Raw genomic sequence first — 25,265 nt, 5'->3', positions numbered from 1 at the left:
ACATGTGCTCTTCAAACTAGTCACATAGGATGCCCTGCTTCTTCTTGGCCCACCCCCAGCTTCTCCATGACAATAGCTTCCCATCAGAGCATACCCAAAGCCTCCCCTGCACCCCGACCATTTTTTTAAACTATAAAGCTTTACCGCCCTTCTATCAGTGCTTAGCTATCTTGCTATAGCAAGCTGTGAATAAACAGCCACGCTCTCATCTGGGTAACCTTCAATTACTTCCACAGGTATTTATGAAGTTTTTAGAATCTTGGCTGGGATTTCAAGGCAAGTCTTGAAAAGTAGGGACTGGCTGGAATGGGCAGAGGTTATGACATACTACATTTGGAAGGCACAGTGAGGCGAGAGTCTTGAGGTACTCACTTGATGAGAAGTTAGCCTTGAAATGAAAGCAGTTTAATAGGCTCACCATCTTATTTTCCAGGAGCAGGTGGTCCTTAGAGCAAAAAGTTAGGCTATTTTTGTTTGGTCTCAGCAGTGTTTAACCTAGGGGTAGAAAAGTATGCCTGATGTAAGAATTGGTTAACACAGGACATTGTGTTGGCCTCAATTCTTGGGATTGACAAGGGAAAAAAAGAAATCATTCTTAAGTCCATCCATGACTTTTTCTTTCTTTATCCAACGTAGACAACATGGCCAGTCACTTGAATAATGCCCTTGTGAGCATAAACAGCTTCCTGAGCTATTGTCCTGTCGTACTAGCCCACTGAGTGCTGACCTTGGATTAATCCTATACTTTTTCATGTCTTGTTCCAACAGCTATCTATTGGTGGTAGCTACGAGGAGTGGTGAACTCAGAAGGGTGCCAAGGCCATGTGTGGGCTCGGAAGGAACAAGCACATGACTGGTTCACAATGTCTGCTATGGACACAAGTAGACAGAGGTGAGAGTTTAAGTTTTACACACAAATCTTAAAAATGAGTTTGGGGCCTGCATATCCAACTATCTTCCAGGTAACCTTATCCGGATGTTTGCAGCCCCTCAATCTGCGCATGGCTAAACCTGAAATTATAATTGCTCTCCTTCACCAAAGGTTTGCTAATGGACCCATCAGATTGCCCTCATGATCCTTGTCAAGAGTGTTTCCTGTAGCCATAACCAGAGTTCCAGATTAGCACTCAATTAAGGATAAACCCTCTTTGCCATCTGGCTAAGGAAATTTGCTCTGATCATGGAATTATAGGTATCAGCAATGGGGATGAGAGAAGAAGCTCTCATTTTTTCTTGGCCCTGAACACAGAATTAAGATCAGAGGCAAAAATTGAACCAACACTTGATTATCTCAGATACAGTGACAGAAACTGGGAAGGAAGGTAATGAAACTTTTAGACCTTTCTGGATTCATTTTTTACAATATCTTGTTTAGTTTACGTATATCTGTCCATCTCCCTCAACTTCCTCTCCCATTGTCAGATGGTCATTAGGAGACAACTTTCTTTACGTGAAAAATTACAGCATCAATTCCTCGTAGGATCTTTTCGTGTTTATGCAAAAAGTGCTCCCTGTGCTCCCTGATAGAAACAAGGTATAAAACTGATTGATGTCTTAAAGCAATTGAGGGGTCTCTGCTAGCAGCCAGGATTACTGTTTCCTAGTAGAAAAACTGCTAGAGAAAACTGAGTTCTTTATAATAAATTCCATAACAGCAGCTTAGCTGTAAATGATTTTTTAAAAGTCACTTGACTGTGCAAACTGGTTAGAGCAGAAATATTTTAATGATATTTCAAGAGCTTAATGTCAACCATCAGTGTCCAATAAATGAAAATTACTTTTAGTGATACATCTGGAAATATGGTGGTTTTTTGAGCCCAAATCTCTCATGCTTTGCATAAAATCTGGGTTTTTATTTTTACTGTGTGCCTGTTATATAAATTTCTGATATTTGTGATAGAGGAAAAGAAGATAAATTAGACACTGGGATGTTGAAAAATGAGTAAAATGTTAAAACATGTTAAATTTATTATTTGCTCATTGAGAGAAAGAAAAAGAGTGAATAATTTATTTAAGGAAAACAATTTTACTTAAAGAAAGGGCAATATTTTAATAAGCAGAAAAGAGAAAAGGAATACATTTGAAATAGGAGCAGTGTCACTGGAGTGAAAAATGTAATGCACCAAAGTAGCTACTTTGGATGTGGAAAACACTCATCTGAATGGAAAATTTTGTTATACTCCTTTTTTGGGGTTATATTCCTATAAAATTGCAACTTTATCTTTATTCTTATGTTTATTTATTTAACTAATATTTATCGAGTCCGCACTCGTGCACTGGCATTGTGTGAGGCACCGGCGATATTTCAGTGAATGAGGTGGTAGTCACAGCTTCTTCTTGTTTGAAGACTACATTTAGTGAAATCTTCATTAATTGATTACCTTCTGCACTCATTATTTTAGGGAAAATGAGGCTTAGCTCTGTGTGACAAGCAATGTGAAATAACGATGGTGTAAATGACTGCCTCATATAAAAGTAGATCATCTAGACCTTAAACTGTGTGGCTCCGTCATCATGAAAAACCTGTAGTGCTTTTATTTCACTGCTGTGCCATCCCCACCCAGTGAGCTTTTTGAGCCTGTTTTCCTTCACTTAACACGATGTGTTGAGTTAGATGATGTTTGTACCCAGAGTCTGTGCCTTTTATTACTGAGTCATATCCTATTCTCACGATGTACTACAGTTTTATTTATTCTCCAGTTGAGGGACTTTGGGGTTGTTAAAGATTTTAATCATAAAATTACTATAAAAATTTGGTAACAGGTTTTTGTATGAACGTAGGCCTTTCATTTCACTTGGGTAAATATCTAGGAGCGGGAATATTGGCCATATGGCTAAGGATATATTGAACTTTACAAAAACTTTGAAACTGTTTTTAGAGTGGCATTCGCACCAGCAGTGTGCAGGACGTTCTCGTTGCTCTGCGTCCCTCATCAGCATTTGGCATTATCGGTTGCATGTGTATGTGTTTTCAGCCACTCTATGGAGTGTATGGCAGTAGGTCATTGAGGTTTTAATTAGCATTTTACTAATGATGAAGGATATTGAACATCTTTTTGGTTGTTACTTGTCATCTGTAAGTCTTCTTTAGTAAAATGTCTGTTTAAATCCTTTGGCTATTTAGAAAATTTGGTTGGTTGCTTTGGTCGTTGTTGAATTTTGAGAATTCTTCATATACATTGGCTACAAGTCCTGTGTCAGCTATATGATTTGTGAATATTTTCTCCCAGTCTTTCTTTTCATTCCCTCATTTTAATTTTGACAAAGTCCAATTTATTTATTCTTTTATGGATTGTACTTTGTCTTTTAGCTTTGTATCTTGAAACTGGATTTTTATATGTTAAAAGCCAAGTTTATAACAAATAAATTCTTTCTTTATAACAAAAGAATAAATTTCTTCTGGCAAGAATAGCTAATCTATAAATAGTACATTAGCTATAGCTTCTAAATGTGACATCAAATGAGAAGAAATTAGGTAATTTATTTTGGGAGAACCAAATTATAAAGATGAGACAAGGACCTAATGATAATGAATTTTAAAAACTCAGAACTAAAGTCTTTTAGATCTTATACAATAATACCATATAAATACATGATATAAGATGCTCCATGAGGATTTAAATACCCACTTACTTATTCATCCATTTATTTAAAAAGTTTTACTAAGCATGTACTATGGGCCAGGGACTGTGTTGTAGATGAATATACGAATACACAGATAGAACTTTGGACAATCAACAGATTATAACACAATGTGGTAAGAATTATGGTTGGCGAATGTTCAAAGTAAACCATGCATTTTTTTTTTTTTGCACACGAAGTGGTTTCATCACACTTATCTCAGTTTGCAATCATTTATTTGTGTGACTTGATTCCATGCTTGTCTCTCTCATGGTGTGTTTCAGCAGGGTAAATACGATGCATGTTTGCTTCGTTGTGGCTGGCACATCATAGGAGTTGCATAAACAGTTGTTGGATAAATAAAGTACTTGCTATTGAAGTACAGAGAGGAGGAGCTGCTAACTCTGCCTCTGTCAGTTTTGAAGACTTCTTTAAAAAGGTGATATTTGAAATGGGTCTTGAAGCAGAGGTAGGACCTGCTTGGGGGCTGGGGAAGGGGTACGGGAGGAAGAGAGGAGCAGCATTCCAACGCTGTACAGCCTTAGCCGCAGACATGTGAAGTCACAGAACACACGTGCGAAGGACAGAAGGTTGCAGGGAGGCAGGACCATCCCGCGTGGAGAAGTGGGGTGGGCGGCAGGAGATGAGGCCAGCATGGAAGGCTGGGTCAGGCTGCGAAGGAAGGGCCTTGCCAACGAGGCTGGGTGTGAACTTCATAGCAATGGAGTTGGGGGACTCATGGATTTTAAACTTTAAAAAAAAAAAACATTTATTTGAGAGAGCGAGAAAGTGAGAGAGCAAGAGAGAGAGAGAGAGCAGGAGGAGGGGCAGAGGGAGAGGGAGAGAACCAGACTCCCCACTGAGCAGGGAGTCCGATATGGGACTTGATCCCAGGATGCTGAGATCATTATGTGAGCAGAAGGCAGATGCTTAACTGACTGAGCCATCTAGGTGCCCATTAGCTTCTTTTTTTTTCTTTTGACATTCATTCATTCATTCATTCATTCAGGAGGGGGAAGAGGGGCCGAGGGAGAGGGTGAGGGAGAGGCAGAGAATCCCAAGCAGACTCCACGCTGAGCGCGGAGCTCAATGTGGGGCTTGACCCCACGACCTGAGATCATCACCGGGGCTGAAACCAGGAGTCCAACCTACTGAGCCACCCAGGCTTCCCAGGTTTTAAGGTTTTCAGTGGCATGATTACCTTAAAGAGAGGAGGCAGTATGGGGACTGCTTGGGGGGCAGAGGAGTTAGGGCTGAAGCCGGTAAGAAATGACAGGGGTGTTGCAGTGGCATTTGAGTCACAGAGGAGGACAGTTCTGAAAACTATTCCAGGAGACAGAAGTTATGGATTTAGCGATTGATAAAATGCGAAGGGTAAAGTAGAAGAAAGATTGAATATATTAGCTTTTATGATGCCTGAAGAATATTGTGCATTGGGAATTAACATATTTAAATTTTTTCCTGATTAGTAAGTATCACATGTTCTTTGGAAAATAAAGTATAAGGAAGAAGACCAAAAAAAAAATTATCTATTTTCCTAGCACACGGAGATAACCACTGCTGACATTTCAAGGACATATCTATCATTCTTTAAAAACACAAATTTGAAAAGAGAGCCTAAGGATTCTATCTCTGCCGGGGACTCAACTCAGAGTCTCATGAAGTGCATGGAATATGCTGAACTTCATTTTGAACCCAAATATTAAGTTTTGACTAAACTATGAGCTGAGCCAGTTTTGCAAAAAAATCAAGTGAACTGGGTGCACGGATGGGAACTCTGCAAAAGGAATTCCCTGGAAACTCAAAGAGTGACAGGGATGACAAGCAGCACATGCTGTCAGAAGTGCCCCACTGTAAGTTGCCAGGTCCTCTGCCTAGTAGCCCAGGGCCACTCCCAGGCTTCCCGGACCCATTCCTGTCCAGCTCACTCCCCCGTCCAGCTCACTCCCCGGTTCAGCTCACTCCCTGGGCTGAGCCCGGCAGTGAGGCACCTCGGGGCCTGTGCGTCTACAGGAGAGCTGAGTACTTCTGCCTGGGAACCGGGTCTGCACACACCGGTGCACAGAACTAAAGAAGAGATAATTTTTCTGAAGTCCAGGAGCTGTTAATCAAAACTATCTCATCCAAGTCCCTTCCAAACAGAGGGAATGGGAGGGGAGTTTTAAAAAAAGGTATTTGAGAAGCAAACCAGATGACCATAGGGGAAGGGAAAGAAAATAAGCCGGAAAGAGAGAGATAAAGAGACTCTTAAGTATGGGGAACAAATTGAGGGTTGCTTGGAGGAGAGGTGGGGGGTAATTGTGTGATGGACATTAAGGAGGGCAGTTGTGGGGGGTAATTGTGTGATGGGCATTAAGGAGGGCAGTTGTGGGGGGTAATTGTGTGATGGGCACTAAGGAGGGCACTTGGGGGGGTAATTGTGTGATGGGCACTAAGGAGAGCAGTTGTGGGGGGTAATTGTGTAATGGGCACTAAGGAGAGCAGTTGTGGGGGTCGTTGTGTGATGGGCACTAAGGAGGGCAGTTGTGGGGGTCGTTGTGTGATGGGCATTAAGGAGGGCAGTTGTATTGAGCACTGGGTGTTGTCTGCAACTGAGGAATCGCTATATTCTTCTGAAACTAATAATACGCCATACGCTAATTAGATTGAATTTAAATAGAAAAATTAAGAAAGATCTTTTTTCCGTTGAGAGGAAGTAGATTCCGGGAGCAGGAGGGGTCGGAGCAGGCCTACCTGGGAAGACGCTTGAAAAACAAAGTCCAAGGAGGAGAGGGGCCTCCCGGTCCACGCCGCGCCCTGCGCCCTTCCCCCTCCGAGGCTTTAGGTCCAATCGTCTAGTCCAGGGGACCCGGGTTCACATCGGGGGAGGGTAAACTCGGTGCCTCCCGGGAGCCTGGGGGCGGGGGCGGGGGCGCCACGTGGGCGCGCGGCCGGCAGCGGCCCGAGGTCCCGCCTGCCCGGAGCCCCGGTGCCCGCCGCCTCCCCGCTTCCTCCCGCCGCGGGGCGCCCGCTCTCCTGTCGGGGTCCGCCCGGCTCGCAGCGCCGCTGGCTTGCAGCTCGCAGGTGCTGCGGCTTCCGCGCGGCCCCGCGGGGGGGCGGGGGGACCCGGGGGGGGGGAGCGGGACCCGGGGGGCTGCGGGGACCGGGGGGGAGTCTGCGGGAGCCGGGGGGGCTGCGGGAGCGGGACGGGGAGCGTCTTCGGGAACCCTGGAGTCTGCGGGAGCGGGACGGGGGGGGGCTGCGGGGACCCGGGGGGCTGCGGGAGCGGGACGGGGAGCGTCTGCGGGAACCCTGGAGTCTGCGGGAGCGGGACGGGGGGGGCTGCGGGGACTCGGGGGGGCTGCGGGAGCGGGACGGGGAGCGTCTGCGGGAACCCTGGAGTCTGCGGGAGCGGGACCGGGGGGGGGGCGCTGCGGGGACCCGGGGGGGGGCTGCGGGAGCGGAACCGGGGGGGTTTGCGGGGACCCTGGAGTCTGCGGGAGCGGGACGGGGGGGGCGCTGCGGGGACCCGGGGGGGGCTGCGGGAGCGGGACGGGGAGCGTCTGCGGGAACCCTGGAGTCTGCGGGAGCGGGACGGGGGTGGCTGCGGGGACCCGGGGGGGCTGCGGGAGCGGGACCGGGGGGGGCGCTGCGGGGACCCGGGGGGGGGGCTGCGGGAGCGGGACCGGGGGGGGGGTTTGCGGGGACCCTGGAGTCTGCGGGAGCGGGACGGGGGGAGGCTGCGGGAACCCTGGAGTCTGCGGGAGCGGGACCGGGGGGGGGGCGCTGCGGGGACCCGGGGGGGGGGGCTGCGGGAGCGGGACCGGGGGGGGGGGTTTGCGGGGACCCTGGAGTCTGCGGGAGCGGGACGGGGGGAGGCTGCGGGAACCCTGGAGTCTGCGGGAGCGGGACGGGGGGGGCGCTGCGGGGACCCGGGGGGGCTGCGGGAGCGGGACGGGGGGGGGGGTCTGCGGGGACCCTGGAGTCTGTGGGAGCGGGACGGGGAGGGGGGCGCTGCGGGGACCCGGGGGGGCTGCGGGAGCGGGACGGGGGGGGTCTGCGGGGACCCTGGAGTCTGCGGGAGCGGGACCGGGGGGGGGCTGCGGGGACCCGGGGGGACCCCGGAGGGCGCGGTGCCACGTGAGCAAACACCGCTCCCGGGGCGGGCCTCGCGGCAGGTGTGCGAGTCCAGGTCGGCGCGCCCAGCCGGCAGGAGTTCGCGGGCTGGGGCTGGGGCTGGGGCTCGGGCCGGGCTCCCCCACCTGGGGCGAGCGCCGCCCGCCGAGGGCTCAGCCCCCCCCCCCGCGCTGATTGGAGCGCGGCCCGCGAGGCAGGCGGGCAGGCGGGGGTAAGGGGCGCGGCGGGGACCCGGCGGGGGGGGGTGGCGCGGGCCCCCCGTCCTGGCCCCGCCCCTACTGGCCCCGCCCCGTCTCCCTCCCTCCCTCCCTCCCGGCCCCGCCCTCGCGGCCCCGCCCCCGGCCCGGCCCCGCCCCCTCCGCTCCCTCCCGGCGCTCCCCGGCTGGGGCTGCGCGCTGGCGGGGCTCCGCATTGCACACTCTGGGGGCGCCGCAGTGTTCGTGGGATGGGGCGGCGGGTTGGCGCTGGCGGCCGGACTCCGCGCGCAGCCCGGGTGAGTAGAGGCGGGCTCCGAGCCGGCGGCGCCCAGCGGTGCGGGTCGTGGGCCGGCGGGGGGCGCCCGCCGCGGAGCCGCCCGGTGCCCGGTGCCCGGAGCCCGCGCCGCCCTCCCGGGGCCGGCATCCCGCCCGCGGCTCGGGTCCCGCGCGGCCGGGGCGGGTCTGGGGGGGCGTGTGCGCGGGCGCGGGGCGCGGGGCTGCCCAGCTCAGGGCTGCAGGAGGCGCCCCCAGAGTCGCCCGCCGCTCCCCGGGCCGAGCGGACGCCCCGCAGGAACTCCGGGCGGAGGGGGCGGAGGGGCGGAGGGGGCGGAGGGGCGGAGGGGCGGAGGGGCGGAGGGGCGGAGGGGCGGCGCCCCCACGTGTTGCTGCGGGGCCAGGGCCGTGGGGCGCTCAGGCCGGGCTGCCGGGGCCTCCGACCCCTCCGACCCCTCGGACCCCGCCGCCCCCGCCCGCAGCCTGCTCCGCACCCGGCCGCGCACAACTTGCTGTGTCTGGGGCCTGCCGGGCCCCCCGCCCTGCTGTCCCGGTCCCTGGCCCCTCCCGGGGGGCCTCCCTGTCCCGGTCCCTCGCCCCTCCCCCGGGGACCTGCGAGGATCCCGCCACCCTCCTGTCCCGGTCCCTGAGCCCTCCCCGGGGGACCTGCGAGGACCCCACCACCCTTCGTGTCTCTGTCCCTGGCCCTTCCCCAGGGAACCTGTCCCTGAGCCCTCCCCAGGGGACCTGTCCCTGAGCCCCCCCCTGGGGACCTGTCCCTGGCCCTTTCCCTTCCCCAGGGGACCTGTCCCTGGCTCTTCCCCAGGGGACCTGTCCCTGAGCCCTCCCCGGGGGACCTGTCCCTGAGCCCTTCCCCAGGGGACCTGTCCCTGAGCCCCTCCTTGGGGGACCTGTCCCTGGCACTTCTCCGGGGGACCTGGCCCTGGCCCTTCCCCGGGGGACCTGTCCCTGAGCCTTCCCCGGGGACCTGGCCCTGAGCCCTCCGCAGGGGATCTGTCCCTGGCCCTTCCCCAGGGGGCCTGCGAGGGCTCCCTTCCCGGCTGAGGGCGTCGAGGCGGCCCAGACCTCGGGTGGCGATTTGCTGGGGGCAAGCACCGACCTCCCAGAGCATATGACAGCAGGAATGCTCGGCCTCTCCCTCTGGTAACCTACCCCAAAGTGTGACCTCCAAAATTCAATTTTCTTTGTGCAAGACCAGGGAGTTTCGATTCTCCAGGGAGCAGCTTATTTCTTGTTAAATTGAACTACAGTGACATACACTGCGCTCTGGCCAGCCGGTGCAGATGCCATGATATCATTAGAGCAATTCCCTTAAAGCCATTACATTTTCTTTCGAGTGAGAGGACTCAGGATAACTGCTTAAAATTTTGGGTCTGCACCTTATTTCTCTGGGAGACGTGAACAGTTCCTGTATATGTGCTCACGTGTACCAAGTTTGCAAAAGATATTTGTGCGCCGGTCCATTAAATGGCTTAATGCACATTTACGTTAAACCCATTTAAATGTAAAACATCTATCCGTTTTCAATTTTAGTTTCCACCTTGACCAAAGGCACCGGACTGAAACAGGACTTAAAAGAGGCTTCCTTGTTTAAACAGAGGTTTTACAGAACTCAGGTCCTCAGAGCGCACAGTAAGCTTTCTGAGCCTGTAGGTACACAAAGGTGGCTAAAAACTGCGAGTTGGTTCTTTGGGTTAAGAATATGGGAAATGCTTCCAGACCAAAAAAGGTAGATAGGATTTGTGGGTCCGTATTTTGAAGCTGTGGGCAGTCTTTTTAAGATGAATGTTTATATTACAGAATGCATAATTGGGGCTGAACACAGGCAACTAATGCCAAGTAGAAAACCATGCCATGTGTTGTGTCATGCCGTACATGGCACATCAAGATCTGCCATTAAAGTGCCTGTGAGGAAGTCACATTTTTTTCACTCCCATTTTACAGGTAGGATAGCTGAGGATCTTAGAGATTATGATTTTTCCAAGGTGAATAGTAGAGTTCAAGTCAAGTTTTTTTCTATTTTCTTACTTCCTTTGCTTCCTTCCTCCCTCCTGCCCTTCCTTCTTTCGTGTGGGCTACATTTTCAGTGTTTTCCTATTCCTAATTTCTGCACCTCTTTTTTACTATTTGGCCCGTGGCTTCAGGACCATTACGTACCATTCCCAAAAAGATTTGGTCTCTGCTAAGTATCATTTAACTCCCTCAAAGATGTAGGCTGATAAGGATTTAGGGAGAAAGCCCATAGTGTTTTTAAGGAACTAGCCTTTTCGAAAGGGGTATATTATTTTTATCAATGAGTTGTTAAATATACAAGTAATCAAAGCCCTCAAGAATGATGTCCCAGTGGTAGTGTTCCAGGAAAATCAAGGAGCCACTAGTGACAGAAATGTTTGTAACAGGGACAGAAATACATAAGTCTGGCTTTCTAAGCAGAAGCTCCTCGTAACCTCTGTAGACAATTACAAGAAAGACCTAATAAATGATTATTTCATTAGTACCATTCTTATGTTAAAAAGAGTTGACAAAACAGATTACTTAAATAAACCCGGAAACCACTCAGGAAAAAAAAAAAACATCATTTATCAAAAAGTCCTGAAATCCTCATTAATTAGTGTACAGATGCAACAGCAGATATTGATTAGGGAGGAATCTTGTTTTTACTTGCATGGTTAGCAATAGGGAGCACACACATATCTATCCGCCTATCTGATTATTTATTAAAAGCCTGTCATTTACAAATCTTTTCTTGGAAAATTATCGCTCACAATATTTATTTGTGCCGTTGCATAATATTTGTTAAGATGAATAGAATTGATTTTTGTCTGTCTTAATGTAGGTAGGCAGTGAGTTTACGAGTAGTAAGTCCTAGTTAAGTACGTGGGCTTTGGAAGCAAGTCTTGGCTTCACATACGAACTGTGGGACCCCAGAAATTAATTGACCTCTCTGTGCTTCAGAGAGGCACATGAGAAGATACGTAGGTTTTCTTAAGTGTAAAACATGAATAGTAATGACACCTACCTCATGCAGTTTTTCAGTTTCTCCGTATGGCAGTACTCAGTGAGCACCTACTGAGTGCCAGCACTGCTAGAGGTGCTAGGGATACGTGCGCAAACTCTTTGCCAGGGGTGTTTGCAGGCTAGTGCCTGAGAATTAATGACATGATGATGCATATCCAGTGCTTAGCATGGAACTTGACACCCAGTAAATGCCCCATGATAGTTAGCCCTTGGTATCATCCATTCATTCTGGAAACGTTCACTGAGTGGCTCACAGATGCACTGCAGATTGGAGCACGTAATGATGAATATATATATTTCACTTCAATTCAGTTTGATGTTATAATGGGAGAGAGGACTCCAAAGAAAGACATCAAGTACATAATCAGTTCTCTAAAAGACAATTCAGTGCAGACATGTCAGAGGAAAACAATGGAAATAAATACTTAAAAATTAAAGTATCCATAAGAAAGTGGGGAGTGTATGAATTTCCTTATAGGAACTTATGATAAAAAAAGAAGGTCTTGTATTCAAGCTATTTGAAACACCGATTACATAGGAAAAAATAAAGAATTCTTACTTAGATATATGTAATGCAAAAGAAATTTTTGACGGGTCAGATAACTGAATCGAGCTCTCAAAGGGTGACATCTCAGGACACAAAAATGAGAGAGCCAAAAATGAATTTGAAAAGATCCTTGCAGTGAATTCCTAAAACAATAGTGAAAGACTCCTAAATACTGTGAAATGAGAATTGTAGAAGCTCCTGGCTTACATTATACCAAGCATATACTCAGAGAAAAAAAAAAAAGAATAGGGTGTAAATGAATTCTTGGCTCCACCTTTTGCTGAGTAATATTCTTAAACCCAGGCTTTCTGGAGCAATAATCACATTGGAGGAAATAGAGCAAATGGTAAGTGCCCAGGATATTCCAGACCTAATCCACAGATTAGATGCAGATAAAGACCAGGTGCAGATGCCCTAAGTGCAGATGCTCTAAGACCAGGTGGCTATTGCCCAAGTGTGTTGAAGAAACTTAGTGTGTAAGTGACAGCTCTCTGGAGCATTGGTTGGTGTCCTTAGGGTTCCTCTCAGGAGGAGGGTTTAAGGGAGGACCCTGGAGCCATCAGACCAGATCTGTGTCTCCATGGACAACTGGGAGATGGGTGTTCAAAGTCAACACAGATGACAGCAAGTGCAACCTATTTTGTAGAATGAGGCAAGAATGGATTGGAGTTAAAGGAGGAAATATGTTTGTGGCTACGGCGTTGCAGAAAATGTGATATTTTTAAACTTTCAAAAAGCCTAGCCAGATTTCAAATCTCAGTTCCCTCCCTGTTCATGACCTTTTTGTTTGGCCAAGAAGCAAGAAACAAAGAGTGAAGGTAAATAGACACTTCTCTGAGTGGACAAATAGGCTCTTCCAGGAAGTAGTTTGGGGATGATTTTATTTAAACTTTTATAAATGTTCACAGATGGCATGCAGTTCTTATGAGTAAGTAAAAATCAAGCTGATAAAGTTGAACCATAGGAATAACTTAAAAGACAACCTAAATGGGAAGAAAAATAATAGAAGATTAAAGGCAAAATGGAAGATTGAGGATAAGTGTACTTGGGAAAAGCAATCCCAAGCACATTTCTAGGAGATGGTTTTAAATTCTATTCCCATCAGCAGTCAACAGAGCAGGATAACATGCTCTTAACCCTCTAAAGAAAAGTGTGTCCGCCAAGTTAAAGTCAATATTAAGAGGAGAGTAGGATATAAGACTGTGTAACTGTGATACCATGTTTTGAAAATGTGTTGTTGAGTAAGTTCGTATAAATCCTCTCTACTGGTTCATCTATCTCGGTAGAAAGCAATGCATCACCATGTTAACAGTGACCATCTCTGGGTGGTATGGGATTGCTAATGTTTTTTTTTTTTAAAGATTTATTTATTTATTCCTGAGAGATAGGGGTAGAGACACAGGCAGAGGGAGAAGCAGGCCCCCCACAGGGAGCCCAATGAGGGACTAGATCTCAGATCCTGGGATCACGCCCTGAGCCAAAGGCAGACGTTCAACCGCTGAGCCCCCCAGGTGTCCCAAGATTGCTAAAAAACTGTCTTCTTTTACTCTTTTACTCTTTTACTTCATTGTTTTCTAAATTCCCTACAATGAACATGTATTGCTCTTACAAGAGAAAGTGTTATGAATATAGGATGTAGTGTTATAACCTCAGATTTCATGCTGTTGTACTAAGAAAGGGTGCTTTGATGATCGTATCTAGGTCTTCTAGAAATCTGTAGTTGCACATTTTGCCCTGCACTCTCTGTATATAAAAGGTTGCATGTGTAAATGCTCTCCTTAGATTTGCTTTTAGGAAAAAGTGTGGCTGAAGATGAACACTTGTGCTCTCCTTTATGTAGTAAGAACTGGGAACTTGAGATTCGTTCCATTTTTACCATAGCTATCCAGATATACAGGGCCAAGTGATTGGAAGCATTGCTGACTATTTTGTGGACTGTACACCCTCTGAGGGCAGAGACCAAGTCTGTTTCTTTCCCTTCGGGCTTCACAGTGCTTGCCTTGATGTCGGGTTCATGGCAGTCTCCCAGTAAATACTGGTGAATGTTTTTAATTGAATAAAATAGATGAAAGCCCCAATAAACTCGCAGAAATTTTATTTATTATTTTTTAAAGATTGTATTTATTTATTCATGAGAGACCCCGAGAGAGAGACAGAGAGACAGAGAGACAGGTAGAGGGAGAAGCACAGAAAATTTTCCCCACAGAAATTTTAAATAAGGAGAGATCCCAAGGCCCATTTTATCCTTTGAGGTCATATGATTCATTCAAGCCTTAATTTAATTGTGATCTCTAAGGCATCCTGACATTCCTTGTACTATACAACTAATTCCTGGGCCCACAAAAATGGCCTGAGTTGACTATTTAGGATCCTTTGTCTTATTCTCAACTTTTGATCTGGATCCTGTCACTTGATCCCATCTCTTATTTCATTTTTTCCCTATGTTTTGGGGGTTTTGTTTCTTTCGTTGGCTTGGATATTACCTTTCTCTGAAGCCTGAACTTGGGATCACCACATTCCTTCCTGGATTTGGACGTCCCCCCCTCCCCATGCGTATGATCCCAGTGACCTCTGCCCCTTCCCGGTAAGCTAGAATCTTTGCAAGAGAGAAATGTATACCATGAACTATTAAATATTCACAATTGAATACAACACCAGATTCCCAGAAGAAACCCAGGAGTCAATGTATGTTCTTCACCAACATCTTTCACAGCAGTAAGTTACTGGGGTCAAAATAATAATATATCTGGTTTGTCAGAATCTTAGTGTAAGAACAAGGAAGTTTATCTTGTTATTATATATCAAATCTGATATATATGTTACTGCATGCAACCCTTTTTTAAAAAATACTTTTAAAAATTGATTGATTGATTGATTGATTGATTGACTGACAATGTTTTGGGGATGGGGATGGGGATGGGTAGAGAGAGAAACTCAAATACAGTCTCCGTCTCAGTGCCCTGACCGTGACCTGAGCTGAAACCAAGTGTGGAACACTTACCCAACTGAGCCACCCAGGTGCCCCACTGCATGCAACTGCATGCAACTCTTACTGTGATTCCTCCAGAAGGATAGACATGAAGGGACAGGATAAGAACACTCAAATGATCAGGTCAGTGTGCAGGATGGTGAATGAGCACTCGGGGAAGGTGGCTAGTATCTGATGACAGATATAAAGAAAAGAACTCTGCCCAGAAGGACAAAAGGCTCAAGGGATGGGACCCTTGTCATACATAATAAAGATTCCTGTCATACCTACTAGAGCTCCTTCGGTTCCACTAATCTGACTGCAGGGCTACTGCTGGTCACCCACGGCAGCATGTAACCAGAAGACCGTAGGACGGGAACCACAGCTTGCCATCAGGCATTCCTTTGTGGGAATCCTTGCATCTGTTCATGGAGCACAGCTCAGGTGTGAGGAGATGAGACCCCCCATTGGGCAGATGTGGGAACCATCTTGGCCTAGAGGCTGGTGCTCCTGGGAGCCGATGTCTTATAACAGCTGCCTAGACAAAGCTTTTGGGATTCCATATGGGATGTGCCCAGTTTCCAGAATCATGGCAGTGAGAGACACCCCAAGTATGATGTCCCTATGATCAGGTGATTTCGCTCAGTCTACCAACCAGGGGTCACAGTTACCATGACTTGTAACCTTGTGAACTTTTCTATCCTTATTGTGTTGCTGCAAAAGAAGAGCTAGATGGACACTGCAAGTCAGATTCTCATGCACTGTTGAACACATAGAGTGAGTTTGCCAAGATTATTTTTCACGAAAGTGGAAAACTAGGACTAGAAAACATCTGTTGGCATTGGACAGAAAGTAATAAGCCCAAAGGCTGTGTAATAGCCTTGTCCACGCCCTGCCCTCCCACCTGGTCAGCCTCATTCTCCCTCTTGCCAAGATGGCATGCAGGCTAAAATTAAAAATAGGTCCAAGAAACATGTAGGTGTGTCCGTGAGTTATTACCACATAATAGGCTCTAAGGGGAGAGAGAAGTACTAGGCGCAGAATCTTCATTTCTTTGATAGACCTTTCAGAAGCCACAGATGTAAGAGTTCTTAAACCCAGGATCGTCCTACAGTCTGTGCCATGGAAAAGAAAATCAAGATTGTTAACCTGAGGGGCACCTGGGTGGCCCAGTGGTTGAGCATCTTGCTTTGGCTCAGGGCATGACCCCGGGTCCTGGATCGAGTCCCACATCAGGCTCCCTGCATGGAGCCTGCTTCTCCCTCTGCCTGTGTCTCTACCTCTCTCTCAGTGTCTCTCATGAATAAATAAATAAAATCTTAAAAAAAAAAGAGATTGTTACATGAATTATCAAAACAAGTATCTTTAAGCATTCTAAATGAGTAACAATTTAGGTATTGTGTTTGAGCAGCAGGATTTTGGGTGGCCATTTTCAAAAATATATTTCTTAATGTTTTATGCGTAGAAAGCAGGAGAAATGAAGTTTGCACTATCCTCCTGTCATTTTTCTCCTTTTCAGTACAGAATTGTGTCAGTTAGCCAATGTACACATTATTCAAATTTCCATCAAGACACCTAGAAATACTAGTTCCTTGATGCCATTAAAGCAATTTAGATAATGTATACACTTCCTTGCACTTAGAATATTAGCATTTATTACCCTCTACTTTTTTGTTTGCATGGCTTTTCATCGACAGCGCTCTGCGTCCTTGCGCAGGGTGATGTTTATTTTCCATTGGCAGAGAAGTGGAGCCCAGTAGAGGTTAGAGGCCTGGGCTCTCCTGGGTTGTAATTCTGTCCCACTAGTTGCATGACCTTGGGCAAGATATTTAGTTTCCTCCAGTTCAACTGGTTGCCATTAACTAGCTGGGTGACCTTTAGCAAGTTAGTCACCCACTGTGTGGACTACCATTTGCTTCACCTATAAAATCAAGGGGCTGTGCCAGCTAGACTTTAGATTCCTAGATGAGTAGGAACCAACGTACCTTTTTTTTTTCCATTAAAAACTGTCCATTAATGCTGACTTAATGAGATAGTTTTGAGCAACTGAAAGTGTGGTATGATGGTGGTATTTAGACCAAGCTAAGTCAGACAGAGTTCTTGGCTTCTAAGAGCCTGAGATCTGTAGTAAATAATGTAAAGATCTAGCACATCTCCCTGGAATTTGTTCTTTCCTTGCTCTGTAGATCTTCACTGTTCTTTGACTTGATTATTCATGTGGAACACATTGAATTCCTTATCTGGAAGAGGAGAAGAGCCCACTTTCAAGTGTCCTAAAAATATTACCACTTAAAAATACTGACTTTAGTACAAGTAATATTCTGCACGTCTGTTGTATGTTTCCAGAGAAGATCAAAGGGCTGGTATTAGAAGTACATGGTTCTTCTTTTATGTCTATAACTTCATAGAAGAGTTTTCTTTTATGAAATTCTTTTAATTCATATTCCCAGTCACCCAGCTGAGTGAGTTTTGCAGCAGTTCCGACTCTTGGTCGGACATATCCTTGGTCAGGGATGTACTCACATCCATAATTTCCCAGTTGACAATCCTTTTCATCCTTCAAGGCCTGGTTCAAGTGCAACCTCCCCAAGGAAGCCTTGTCCCCCGATTGTCCTCTCATCAGTAAAGATTATACTCTTTTACTTATGCTTGTATTTCATACTGACATATTTCTCACATTCAGCTTATTATTTTCATAATGTCTTTCTCTTGGGTGCTAGCATAAGCACTGTCTTACACAGAGTAATCCCTCAACAAATATGTTGACTAGAATTTGTACTTTCATAGAGAAAAAGCTGTGAAGGCCAGGCTGGGGGCATCGCAAGAGATTGGTTTAGATGGAAGGGATGGGTTGGTTCGCTAACCTTTACTCGGCTCTGCTTCTCTGCCGATGCAAAGTGTAGTCTCTGGATGTCCATGGAGAACAGATACCACAAGTCGTGACTGTTCTCTTCAAAGACACTTTCTCTGCTTTTGTTTCCTAGATATACCTTCTAGGTATTGAGGCTTATGTAGAACAGACTCTAAGCCATTAGTCCTCATGACCTAGGACTTGGGAAAGATAAGTATGCCATCTTCACAGGTGGAAATAAAACGCTGTCTGCATCATACTTTCATACTAAGCTGTACTGTGCTTTTTAAAGTACATAGAACATTTCTGTTAAACAAAAACAACAGAAATGTTGGAGAAGGAAAATAATCAGATTCCTTCCTATCACCCAGATCTATTATTCATATGTAATTTCTTACTACCTCAATAGTATTCTTTGTCTCTAGGTGACATGGTGGCTGCCTAACTATGTAGATAGCGTATGTTCAGTGTGTTTGGTCCTTATTCTAGTAGAATAAAATAGAGGACAGTATATCAAACTTGCTATTTATAGATAAAGATATATAAAATCTTTCTATGCTATTGAAAAACTCTTTCATGAATCATCTCCCTTATGACCCCCTTCTTATAGAAGAAAGTAACATGCATAGTTAGGGCTGGCACTTCTTTATTTTTAGGATTTTTATTTATTTATTCATGAGAGACCTAGAGAGAGGCAGAGACACAGGCAGAGGGAGAAGCAGGCTCCCTGCGGGGAGCCCGATACAGGACTCAATCCCAAGACCCCGAGATCACACCCTTGGCACAAGGCAGACGCTCAACTGCTGAGCCACCCCGGCGTCCCAGGGCTGGCACTTTTAAAACAGAAACCTAGACAAGGCAAGATCTAATCTCTAATAGCCAATGCTCTTCTTCCTGTCCCATTGTCATAGACTGGAATCACAGCCAGCTGATTTAAAATGTTGTTTTAAGGAGCACCAGGTGAGATGTGGCAGGATCAACATTTACTCCACCCAGTTGTGAGAAACCGTTCTGGGTTCATCCTCCACTGTTGCCAGCGTTGTACTTTGGTAGAGCCGAGCCAGGCAAGTGAAGATCAACAGGATGCCAGACATTTTTCCCACCAAAGCTATTTAGAGGCTCAGCTTCCTAAATGAAGGACAATGCATGGATAGCATGTCATGGGCTAGCATTTTTTAAAAAGCCACGTTTTGTAACGGGACCTTCTTCTTAGCTTGGAGCTCTCTGGGCAAGACCTCTGCCGGAAGGGGTAATTGCCAGCCAGGCGGGGCGAATTCAGGAAGTGCAGAGTGCTTTAGAGCGCCCAGAGACGTCCTAGGCTGGGGGTGGACTCCTCCCCTGCAGCTTCTGGGTGCTTCTGACACTGCATGAGGGTTTCTAATCTCTCCGGGGGGAGAAGTATTGTACTCAATAAGGTTGACCATGGAAGATGGAAAGGAAAAGAGTGAAGGAGAGAAAGCTAAAGGACCGGAATCACCTAGTTTATGATCAGTCTGAGGAAACATTCCATCTGCCTTTGGCTCAGGTCCCAATCCCAGGGTCCTGGGGGCGGGGCCCCACAAGTTGGGCTCCCTGTTCAGCGGGGAGCCTGCTTCTCCCTCTCCTCCCCGTTTGTCCTCTCTCTCTCTCTCTCTCTCTCTCTCTCTCTCGCTATCTCTGTCTCTCAAATACATGAACAAAATCTTAAAAAAAAAATTATCTGCCTGGTCCTGCCATAGCCTCCATGAAAGCCACTCCCTGGTAAGTCATTGTTAAGAGGTTCCCTGGGGGTGAGGGGTGGGGGGTGGGAAGGACGCACTCACTAATGAATGCCTCTGAGCGCTGTCTGTTCAGGTAGCCAGGTAGAGTCGAGGGACTCCAGGAGTCTGAGGGGAGTGAGACAGAGACCAGGAGAGGCAACCCTTTTGCGGTGAGGTGTGGGTGGAAAGGAAAGATGCTGAGCTTTCTGGTTCTTTCCTACCTTTATCTAAACTCTAGTCATGCTATTCTGAACTATCAACCACGAGTTAATTCCCAGATCTTGGCCAAACGAGTTAACTCTGAATGTCAGTTTCCTCATCTGTAAGATGATTATACAAGATCAGCACTTCTAGAACAGGATTGGCAAGAAGAGACACCAGTTCTGTGGAATGTTGAAGGCAGAAAGAAGTGTGTGATGGTCCAATATGTTTGGGAAACAATGGGTTGCATAATAATGTCTATTTTTTTTTTAAGTTGCAAGGCTTCAGAACCTTTAGTAACTGGATATCATCCCAAAGTCTGAAAGGAAGTAGAGTACTCAGTGAACCCCAAACCTGTTCAACAATAGCCCCCCTTTGGAAGGCGCATCTTAAGGACCAGTGTTTGGTACAACACGAAATATTGGGTTAGCTGGTGTCTTGAGTTTCTTCTGGGTTTTAAATTATGTGAATTTACAATTAGATAGTTTGTCTTTGTTTCTTTTCTAGCAAGCCCCTGGCCTCTTTATCTAGAAGAGTTTGTGTGTTGTGTATAAACCTTTTGATCAAAAATGTACTGTTAGAAAATCCCTGCATCTGCTTTAAGAGAAGAGCATGTTGAGATAGTACAGACCTGCAAGGTATGCATTTTTCCCTTTTAGTTTTATATTTTAGACTACAGAGAGTCACAGGCAGTCAAAACACAAATAATGACTTTCCCAAACACACCCATATCCACACCCACACACCCCTAACAAAAATATCGAAACATTTATGCTAATAGCGGGAATAATATTTCAGAAAAGAAGAATTTGCAGAAGACTCAGATTTTATTCTGACAGAGGCATTTCTGAGCAAAGCAGTGCAATTAATCATAGAGCTGTAACATCAAGATGAAAATACAAAATCCTGAATATATACAAAATGTGCATTGCTCTTCCCTTCATCTTCAGGATTACAGAAGATGTTTATCTCCCCTTGCCCCACCGATACCAGTCTTAGATTTTTTTTTTTTTTTTTAATTTGGCTCCTGTCAGATTCACCCTTTCCCTGGTGAGGACCTGGTAAAACCTGCAGTGCTCTAAGTGGGGAGCGGAGGCCCTTACAGATGTCCAAGGGATAGCATAGGTAGGATTTCACCTTGTGGAGGTTGTAGGGGGTAGAGGAATACAGGGTAGCCATCTGTAATCTTTTGGGTTAGAAGGAAGACTAAGGATTCACACTGGCTGTTTTTCATATTGTAATCATTGGACTTTGTGAATTCTCTAAAGGTAGACTAATCTGCATCTCTGTAGGTCAGCCTCCACATAATTTACAGCAGACACTATAGTGGCCTAGGAGTTAGGTTTTCTTCATAAGTTAAAAAGGAATTATTAGGCAATGTTAGGATAATAAAAGCCAAAATCTGATTCCAATTTCACTTTACAATTAAATTAAATTTACATGTTCTGCTGTTAATAAGTTTCAGTTATCTGTTCTCTGCCATTCTAAATTTTTAAGACTCTTTGTCAAATGTTTTGTTATTTGAACTCAAGCTTATCTCTAATGAATCATCAATATTCCCATTTAGTTATTCTTGTCTTATTAAAAAACCTGGCATTAGCTGTATACATTTAATTCCATTTTTAAACTCTGAATTGAATTTTGAAATTTCGTGGACAATTGATGCATATTTCTTTTTCCAAGTGATAAAAGACATATTGTGATAATAATTTAATTCAGGGCCTCATGGTTCCTCACCTTGAGCTGTCTTGGCAAAGATTCCAAATCATGCTGTGCTCCTGGTTTTGAATTCGGCTCTCATTTTTTAGAGGCCACCTTTCTTGTTCCCTTAAACATTACGCACGGTGCCTTAGTTCATCACTCATTGAAAGCCTTGGCACAACGTAGATAGATAGTCACTAGATATTTGATGAGCAGAGCCTCCCTACTCAGTGTTTGCGGAAAAAATGAACAGATGAGTTCACGAACAGTGCTCCCCTGTTATTGTCTCCACTGTCATGCCAGTCTTGTCATCCTTACCTGACACACAACACTATTTTTCTTGACAATTAAAAGTCAATTTTTGTAGCCCACAAATAGGATGCTGATTAGTGTTTGGTATTTTCTGTTTTTTTTTTTTTAATACACAGATAAAAGAATTCTACTTGAAGTTTTTGTACAAAGCAGAAGAGATGTATCCGTGCAGTTGGCTCTGTCCTGCACTAGCTCAGTGAACTTTGGAAGAGATGTGGGTCTTTTCTCTATGGGCCCGAATTAAGCGCAGTAAAAAAAAGCTAGGTAGGGTTGGTTTGGGCCTGTTATGCATTCCCCTTTTGGGGCACTCAATCATTTTATAGATGGAGGATTTCCATAAAGCTTTCTGCAAAATATTCAGATTATCTTATGTGAAAAAAAAATGTAGTGTGTCGTTGGTCTGTAGTTGTTGATGTGTTATAGGCAACACCCTGGATGTATAGAAAGATTGAACCGTTTCTGAGACTTACTGACTAGTAAGTCTCCTTGTTAAATACTGGTTGTTTGGGAGATGACAGGGTGCACACCCTTTTCCTTGTAGACAGGGGAGGGGAAAAGCTCTTCCTTTCTCTGTTGCTTTGACCCAGTTTTGTAATTCCCCTAACAGTTTGTCTAGGTCATCACCATTCTCATTGCTTGGCAAAGTGTTGTTGACTTATTAAAAGCACCTGTCCATTTTAATAACCAACCTAATGGAAAAAAAAAAACTCCCAACCCAAATGACTTATTTTGGGCTTGGCAATGAAATTTTATTTGCTGTTAATTTACCCAATAAATGACAGCATTGAGGTTTCCCTCTTACAATATTTTTTGGACAGCTAGTTCTATCTTTTTTTTTTTTTTTTTTGGCAGCATTTAAGAAGCTGTCTCCTATTGGTGATTTTGAGAATTGTTCGTACTTGAATAGAGATTATGGGCTTAAGTTTAAATAGCTTTGAAATCTTTTAAAAATTGTTACGTCTTTTAATACCGCATCACCACTGTCTCCCTTGAGCACGTCCAACGATTTGAATGACCTAATATTTTATATTTGCCAAAGTAAACATAGCAATAATCAGGCAACAAGTATTTTTTTCTGGGCCTTATCCAGGGATGTAGAAAGAAATGGAGAGACATGGCAACTGTCCTTGTGGGACTTGTAGTTGGCTTCTCTCTTTCTCTTTAAATATTTGAGGATCAACTTGTGTCAGTCACAGTTCAAGGTGGAAACACAATGAAACAGGAAAAGATCTCTGGGGATGAAGCAGTGACTAAGGCTCGCATAAATCCCTGGCCCCTTGGAGCTTACATTCTACAAGGGCGGAGGCAGAAAATAAGAAAAGATATAAGAAAACATGCAGCATGTTAGATGGTCCTAAGAGCTATGGCGGAACTAAAGTGGGGAAGAGGGAATGTCTGAGGTGGATGGAAGGCAGTTGGTAACTTTACATATGGTGGTCCTAGGAAACCCCACAGTGAAGGTTTCCCATGAGTACCTGGACCAGGTAAGGGAGGGAGCCTTGGGGACCTCTGCAGGAGGGGCCTTCCAGGCAGAAATGCAGAGGTGCTGCAGTAGCATCGTGCTTCACCCTCAAAACATCAAGAAGACCAGTGGTGAGAGTCAAGTAAGCCAGAGGGAGAGTAGGAAGAGGTCAGAAGCATAAGGGGGCGGGCCATCCATAATGCAGGGCCTTAGAGGTTATTGCACAGATGTTCTCTCCTTTCCTCCCTCCCTCCTTCTTTATCTCTCTCCCTCCCTCCTTCCCTCCCTTTCTTCTTCTTCTTCTTCTTCTTCTTCTTCTTCTTCTTCTTCTTCTTCTTCTTTCTTCTTCTTCTCTCTTTCTTTTCTGAAGGACTGAGTGAGTTGAGCCATTGTAAGAATTTGCACCAAAAAATGACTGATTAATTGTATGATTTTAAAAAATCAATGGCTACTTTTGGAATAAATAATAGAAGAGAGGGCAAAATTGGAAGGAGGCCGTTGCAATCCACATGATGTTGGCTTAGATCCCCGTGGTTGCAGTGGATGTGGTGCAGGCGGTATTCGTGGTCAATTTGGAAAGAGTGCAGGAGGTAGGATTTACTGAGGGTAGGCAGCAGGGCTTGAGTGAGAGAGCAGAGGCAGATGGCCGGTATCCTAGAAAGGTGGGGCTGTCACCTACTGAAATAGGAAGACTGAGGAGGAGCAGATGTGGAAAAGGATCGGTTCTGCTTTGGATCTCTTACATCTGAGATATCTGTTAGGCTTCCAAGGGGAGACATGGAACAGGTGTTGGGAATGTGGATGAGTTCTGGGGAGAGGTAGCTTTGGGCACTTCACCGTCTGTATGAAAGTCATGAAATGGGAGCAGATCCACAAACGTGAGGAGATTAGATCAGGCTGTCAGAGCAGAAGGAGGGCAATTACGTTGCAGATGTATGATCCTTTGGTATTTGCTGGAGGTACAGAGAGAAGTAGGAATTTGTGGGCCAGATGAAATGAAGCCGCTCTCGTGGAAAGTGTGAGAACTGAACTGGTCTGTGCAGATGGGTAATGTTTGGATGTAGAAAGAATGAGGGGAAGGCATTTTGGTTAAAAAGAAGTAGCAAACTGAAACCACAGTGAGGTACCACCTCACATCAGTCACGATGGCTCCTATCAAAAGGACAACGAGTGTCGGTGAGGATGTGGAGAAAAGGGAACCCTTTTGCACTGTTGGTGGAAATGGGACACCAGTTACCATATGTAAACGGGTACAACCACCATAGGAAACAGTGTGGAGGTTCCCCTGAAAATAAAAAATAGAAATACCATGTGACCCAGTAATTCCACAGCTGGGTATTTACCTAAAGAAAATTAAAAGGGTCACTTGAAAAGATATAGGTGGCCCTCTGTTTCCCGCAGTATTATTTACAGCAGCCAAGCTATGGCAGCAGCCCCAGTGCCCACCAGTGGATGAATGGGTAGAGAAGAAATCGCTATCGATAGACAGCCTTGTATCAATCTCTTCTTTGCTGTAGATACTGAGCTATCTATCTGTGTCTGTCTGTGTCTATTTATCTAGGTATCTGTGTATGTGTCTGTATAATGGAATATTCCTCAGCCATAAAAAAAAGAAAAAATAAAAAATGGACATAAAAAATGTCCTTGCCATTTGCAAGGACATGGGTGGACCTAGAGGGTATTGTGCTAAGTAAGTCAGATGGAGAAAGACAAAAAAAACGTGTCTTTCAGATACCGTGGTTTCACTTATACGTGGAACCTAAAAAACAAAGCGGAAACAGAGCCATAAATACAGAGAACAAACTGGCGCTCGTCAAGGGGAACGGGCTGGGGGTGGGGGGCAAAACGGACAAAGGAGAGAGGAAGGGATGGACTTCAGGTGACGGACTGAAGAAGTCGCAAGGATGAAAGGTGCAGCACCAGAAGTGTAATCAGTGGCATTGTGTGGTGACAGATGGGAGCTGTGCTTGCGGTGAGCACAGCAGAACCTGCAAACTCGTCCAACCCGTATGCTGCACACCTGAGACTAAGGTAACATCGTGTGTCAATTATGCTTCAATTAAAAAGGAATCAAACCTACCACAGCTCCTGAATAGGGAGGTCGGAAGGGAAAACGCATCGGGAGCATGGGAGAATTACCTTCCAGGGGGAAGGGGTAGGGTTTCTAGCCTCTGTTCGGTCTGTTTCCTAGGATCGTGATATGCAAATGGTAAAGAGACTTGGTCCCATTAAAATCTC

General features: G+C 46.0%; 1 protein-coding gene across 4 annotated transcripts in view; it reads left to right on the top strand.

Moving 5' to 3' along the window:
• Positions 1–8,110: 8,110 nt before the first annotated feature.
• LOC129514597 (ly6/PLAUR domain-containing protein 6) overlaps positions 8,111–25,265 on the top strand; it is a 121,241-nt gene continuing 104,086 nt past the window's right edge. For 3 of the 4 annotated variants that reach the window (XM_055333326.1, XM_055333322.1, XM_055333323.1), the window contains exon 1: positions 8,111–8,230. The gene's annotated coding sequence lies outside the window, so the exon portion shown is untranslated. Of the gene's footprint in view, positions 8,231–19,313; positions 19,353–25,265 lie in introns of those variants that run through there. The other variant, XM_055333325.1, reaches the window with a different exon arrangement.

The sequence above is a fragment of the Nyctereutes procyonoides genome, unplaced genomic scaffold (assembly GCF_905146905.1).
Source record: "Nyctereutes procyonoides isolate TBG_1078 unplaced genomic scaffold, NYPRO_anot_genome, whole genome shotgun sequence".
Classification (NCBI taxonomy): Eukaryota; Metazoa; Chordata; class Mammalia; order Carnivora; family Canidae; genus Nyctereutes; species Nyctereutes procyonoides.
This window is presented reverse-complemented; position numbering and strand designations above follow the sequence as displayed.